Source organism: Schistocerca piceifrons, chromosome 1 (assembly GCF_021461385.2).
Source record: "Schistocerca piceifrons isolate TAMUIC-IGC-003096 chromosome 1, iqSchPice1.1, whole genome shotgun sequence".
Classification (NCBI taxonomy): domain Eukaryota; kingdom Metazoa; phylum Arthropoda; class Insecta; order Orthoptera; family Acrididae; genus Schistocerca; species Schistocerca piceifrons.
The window spans coordinates 1229880153-1229886210 of record NC_060138.1 but is presented as its reverse complement, the minus strand read 5'-3'; the positions used below and the strand labels follow the sequence as shown (position 1 = coordinate 1229886210).

The window sequence follows — 6058 nt, the reverse complement described above, 5'->3', positions numbered from 1 at the left end:
ATGCACTTAATATCATAAAAACTTCTGATGACGCTTTCCTGACGTTGTGTTGTTTACGGAAGCACTGTAATATTTTCCGCTTAAAACGACAGTTGCGTGCACACGACATAAATTAAGAACGAGAAACAGTCATAAACAATAGTTCAAAAATGGTTCAAATGGCTCTGAGCACTATGGGACTTAACATCTGAGGTCATCAGTCCCCTAGAACTTAGAACTACTTAAACCTAACTAACCTAAGGACATCACACACATCCATGCCCGAGGCAAGATTCGAACCTGCGACCGTAGCAGTCGCGCGGTTCCGGACTGAAGCGCCTAGAACCACTCGGCCACCGCGACCGGCATATAAAAAATAGCCTGGTAATGTTTAGGAGCACGTAATGTGGCAGCCCCGGCTTCAAAGCAACGTTCAGCGTAGTTAAGCTTATAGCGCCACTCCACCTATTACATTTCCGCACTAGAAATTTATTAAATTACCTCTCCTCATTGTAGTTCTTTTGTCTATTCACCACTGACATTCTACTCCTCTCTTTTCATTAATAAAATTTATAATCCTTGAAACTTAGTCAGTAGTCTAGGCTGCAGATATTTCTACAGTATTTTGACGACTAGCTCCAACATACATACAACCTTTTGTTTACGTACCGGTATCTCTTAAGTTTATAAAAATATCATTGTTTCCGTTTTACCCAGTTACTCTTCTTTGACAAAAATCCCAGACAACGTACTTTTAATTTCACACTGCCTAAATGAAACATTTATTTTTAACTTTTAACACTCTATAAATTCACAGCTAGCCATCCGCGGTGGCCGAACGGTTCCAGGCGCTTCAGTCCGGAACCACGCGACTGCTACGGCCGCAGGTTCGAATCCTGTCTCGGGTATGGATGTGTGTGATGTCCTTAGGTTAGTTAGGTTTAAGTAGTTCTAAGTTTAAGGGACTGATGACCTCAGATATTAGGTCCCATAGTGCTCAGAGCCATTAAATTCACAGTTACAAACGTCTTATTGTCGTGGTTAATGTTATAAAGTTTCACAATAAGTCATCCTTTCGGTAAGAGATACGAACTGGGAGATAAAAATGGAAAGTAGATGATGCAACATGTTTGTTACAAGTCTTTTACAATATTAGCCTTTTTTATTTTTATACGAAGCTGTGTTGTTTTGACCGCATAAAACACATCCAGATTAACCATTTTGTAACTGTTTCCAAATTATAATTGGTAAAACGTCATTAAATATGTATTATAAGGAAAATACTTACCTTACGTCGCTCAGGTAGTAGAGGTTGAAGTGTGAGAGAAAATACTGCACACTACATGAGGCAGCTCATCGAATCACGACTGTAATTCTACCATACTAATTTTTTTTCTTTTTTTGTGCCAAGAGTCTGCGGCAGAGTAAAAATACCGACTCACTCAGTGGGTGGTGTGTCCCCACTGTGGCAGAGAGCGTGAGGAGCATCAAAGCAGTCAAGCACAGCGTCACCACTATGAAATACGGACCCCGCAAATAACTTGTGATGTCACACTTGTCGCCTTGTCCGACATACATCGCGAACGCTGGATTACGTCCGGCACCAGGCGGGAAATCAGTATGTCAATGAAAAGGCACCCAATGAACTCCTTAATTTCGTCATACGTTATCGAGAGCGTGAGTCGATTTAAATGTGCAGCTGCGAAGTATTAAAGTGGTCTCAAATAATAAACCATTTCCTGCTGGAGACAGTCGCTGCATCTGCTAAGACCTGTACCACTACGTGTTGTGACATAAGCGCCGCGGCCAGTCTTTCTTAGGAGATTTGTACCATTGGTGCTGACAAGTGGGTGAATGAGACAGCGTTAAGAGCTTCATGTGTAACACAGTGGACGGGTCACAGCCTGAAGCCACGGCCAGTGCCTTGAGCACCAGCTGGCGAACAACTCATCGTGAGTTGTGTCGTTTGCATAGAAGGCGCGTCTTCTGTTGTTGTCATCGTCCCATAGTGGCTGATTCCTGGATCTGGGGTCGGGCAGCGGACAGAGTGGAGTTTGAAGCCAGCGCCTGGGAAGAGCGTGGTGGCTGCTGACCCGCAACACAAGGATAGCGGCGTCGGACAAGCCGTCGAGTGTTGGTTTGGGTGCGCCTGGGAAGAGCCCGGTGGCTGCTGACCCGCAGTACAAGGATAGCGGCCTCGAATGTGCTGTCCGGTGTTGCCTTGGGTTAGAAGTAAATAGGTTGGAGATTGGAGCTGGGACGTAGGCGGCTGCCGTCTGACAGCGCCGAGTGCATGCGAACGCGCCTTTGGTTGTTATTGGGTGCCGACCAGTCTGTTCTGGAGTCTGTTGAGGAGCCTTGGTGCAGCCACGTCTGGGAATGTACACCAAAGGAGATGAGAGGAAGCTGGCAACTGTCGACGCCGACAGAGTGGCACCAAATACGGGAAGGGCGGCCAGGATAGTGTTTGCCGGTTCCTGGCGACTGTACCTAGAGTCCACGGACGGTGCTGTGATTACCTCAAGAGCCCGCTCTGCACACAGGGTTGCCCGAGGAAGCCACCACCATTGCAACCTCCAAGTAACAGTCTCAAATGCTTGTTATGGGTTTCGTGGCTCAACACAGTGGATTGCTTCAGCTGTGTGTTTGTTGTATTTTGAAAGCATGCGGCTGGTTGCACACTATCTACTACAGGTGACTGAAGATGCAGCATCTTCGGCACAGTGACCTTGCCTAGCTCGTTAAGCCTCATTGTTATTGTTTGTGGGAACGTCTTACGGCAGATTCGTGTTTGTACTGACAAAACATTGTTGTTAAATTCTTGCCGGCCGTTGTGGCCTAGAGGTTCTACGCGCTTCAGTCTGGAACCGGGCGACCGCTATGGTCATAGGTTCGAATCCTGCCTTGGGCATGGATGTATGTGATGTCCTTAGGTTAGTTAGGTTTAAGTAGTTCTAAGATCTAGGGGACTGATGACGTCAGATATTAAGTCCCATAGTGCTCAGAGCCATTTGAACCATTTGTTAAATTCTTTCACAGTATCTACTAGAGGCGACTGTCTGATTGAGTCTGGTATCACAATAACTTCCAGGATTGAGGCTTAGCTTTGTTAAGGACAAGTCATACACTTTCAACCTGCTGTTATTCGTATTATCAGATGACATGTTTTCAGGTTTTCAATTAGTGTAATATTTTGTATTAAGCCAACTGGTCCTGTAATTTTAAAAACGCAGGTTCAAACAAGGTATCAAGTGGAGAAATATGAATTATTTTGGACCAAACAGCAGTCCAAGCTTGTGGAGTAGGAGAGGTGCTGGAACACGAAATATTTAGCTACCATTTTAAAAGAGCTTATTTACTGCACTAAGAGGCAGAGACTGGTAATTTCAAAATTACAACTTGCTGAAATTTTTTGTATTAGTTAATGCTGTAGTTTACTTTAATTACCAGACCATGACAGTTTAAATTTCAATTTAAGAAAACTTTGCAATGAAACATATATCCATAATTTTTAATTAAAAAGAAAAACACCAAACATTCAAAACTTTCAACCTTGGAAGGTATCATGACTTTCAAAATCCTATAGGTAACACTTTACAATGAATTTAAAAAAAAGAAACAAGATACCCAAAACTTTCAACTTTCAAAGGATTCATAAATTTTTAAAAAATGCTGTAGGTAAAACTTTACAATAACTTGAAAGGCCAAGATGATCAAAAATTTATCAACAAATTTAAATCATATGAAAAATAAACAATGAAATGGCAAGTAAGACAGATCCTTTTACAGAAAATGGAAATCAGGAGCTTCGTTTCCAAAAGGGACGCCGTTGGCGGGGCAGCATTAACTCTAGATAGGTCCCCCGGCTTGTACCATTTGTACAAACCACCTCTATGGCTACCAGATTGGCCTTACATCAATTTTAGTGTTACAACTTCACTCCTGCAACTGTCAAGAACTTGCAATAACCAGGCAACATGAATAAAATATTTCTAACCTTGAAACCACCAGGGCTTGGCGTAATCAGTAGAGTTAAAGCAAGCAATTTAAGTCATCAAGATTGTTTATTGACCGTAACAAGAGGAGGAGCTAGACAGGTTGACTAACAAAATCAAATAGGTAAATTAAATATCTAAATCACTTGGTACACCACACTCTTTAAGTTTAAGGAAAGGTCTTCTTGTCTCGTTAGTAAGCAGCAACTGAAACTAAATCTACGTCTGGTAACTAGGATGGCAGACTTCCCTCAGTTTTGCTTTAGCTCGTGTATATAGAGCAGGACAGTGCTTACCAGTAAATAAACTCCCTCTGCGTCCTTCATCGCTAGTGCTGTATATCCACTCACACATATATTATCCACACTTAGAAGCCTATCCAGCCGACGGCCTTGCCGCAGTGGTAACACCGGTTCCCGTCAGATCACCGAAGTTAAGCGCTGTCAGGCTGGGCTAGCACTTGGATGGGTGACCATCCGGTCTGCCGAGCGCTGTTGGCAAGCGCAGTGCACTCAGCCCTTGTGAGGCAAACTGAGGGGCTACTTGATTGAGAAGTAGCGGCTCCAGTCTCGGAAACTGACAAACGGTCGGGAGAGCGGTGTGCTGACCACATGCCCCTCCATATCCTCATCCAGTGACGCCTGTGGGCTGAGTATGACACGGCAGGCAGTCGGTACCTTTGGGCCTTCATGACCTGTGAGGGGGGAGTTTCGTTTTTAGAGGCCTATCCAAAGCTGGCTGCGTTCCACATAATATGGGCAGTAACTTGTTGCACAAGCTATATCTGGAGCGGTGCCTTCAATAGCTAACAAACAGCAACTGTATCTGTCGAATGCGCGATCTACACTTTGAACTAAGGCAACCTGACACGCGCCAAGTGCAGAGACCGCCAGTTCACACAGAGCAGGATGCAAAACCCTCGGCGTACAGATAGTTGCGCGATGGCTTCACCTCTTCTCTAGGCAAGGCAGTAGTCGTTCTCCGATCTCATTCTCTCCTCAGCGCCATCGTTCTTGGCCTTTCAAAACCATTCGCGCCAGAGTTCCATTAGTAATCAAAGCTTCAATTTAACGCGAGATATCGAACAAAGATAACCACTGAAGCAAGGTAGACCACGTCATGTCTCACCTACATTGCGGTGTGATTATGTTGTATTTATTCTGAGTAACTCTAGTTTTAATTGCAATATTATTTTATGCCTCTTGGGTTAGTGTTTGAGTGTCTACTTTCACATCGAGCCCGATCTTTCCCCATTCATCCGTCTTCCGATAGATCGTGGGGCGACAGCGGACTCTGTAGGTCATAGAGATGCCACCTTCAGCTTATTTACAGGTATTATTGTCATTGCTATAGATTTCAATGCTATATTACTCCTCTTCCTCTATGATACCAAGTGATCATGCTGGTACTGAGTTATTATCATAAACATCTCACGGAAGGAATGATGAACCTCTTCCCTTGCATCTGGCGTGAGCGACAGTGTTGATGATCTGCCGCCGTTCACACCATAAGCAAGAAAGAAGATACAGAATACAGGAGATCGATTTTTTGACCCTGCATCAGACGTTGAATGATGATTACCTAGTATTTACATGATCACCTGGTATTATAGAGGGGCCTGAAGATGGTGTGATGCAACACCGAAATCGGGTGCACATAACTTTAGAACTATAAATACAGCTGAAGGTGTTATCCCTAATACACAAAAAAAATTGCACTACAACTATAAGTAAATCTGAGTTTCCATATGACATATATCTTTAAAGTTAGCCACAGATAAACTCTGAATCTACGTAACTTCAACAGTGCTTTCATAATTCCATATCCTGTTATTTAGTCTATTCAGGGATTACCTAGCTCCATCGAATCTGTCATCCTTTCTTCATAGAGGAAATCTTCTACACCCACCATCAGCAGGAATAACTGACGTTCAAAAACTGACAGTAATTGACTCCTCAGGAATAGCACGTTGATATCCTCGTCAAGCTGTCCTGTTTTTGTGTGTTTTCCCTAAAATCATTCGGGTTAATTCTAAAATGATTTCTCCATAAAGACCACTGAACATTTCTTCCTCCCTCGTTGTC

General features: G+C 43.5%; 1 pseudogene; it reads left to right on the top strand.

Moving 5' to 3' along the window:
* The first annotated feature begins 4356 nt into the window (after positions 1-4356).
* Positions 4357-4474, top strand: LOC124725624 (annotated as a pseudogene).
* The last annotated feature ends 1584 nt before the right edge of the window (positions 4475-6058 follow it).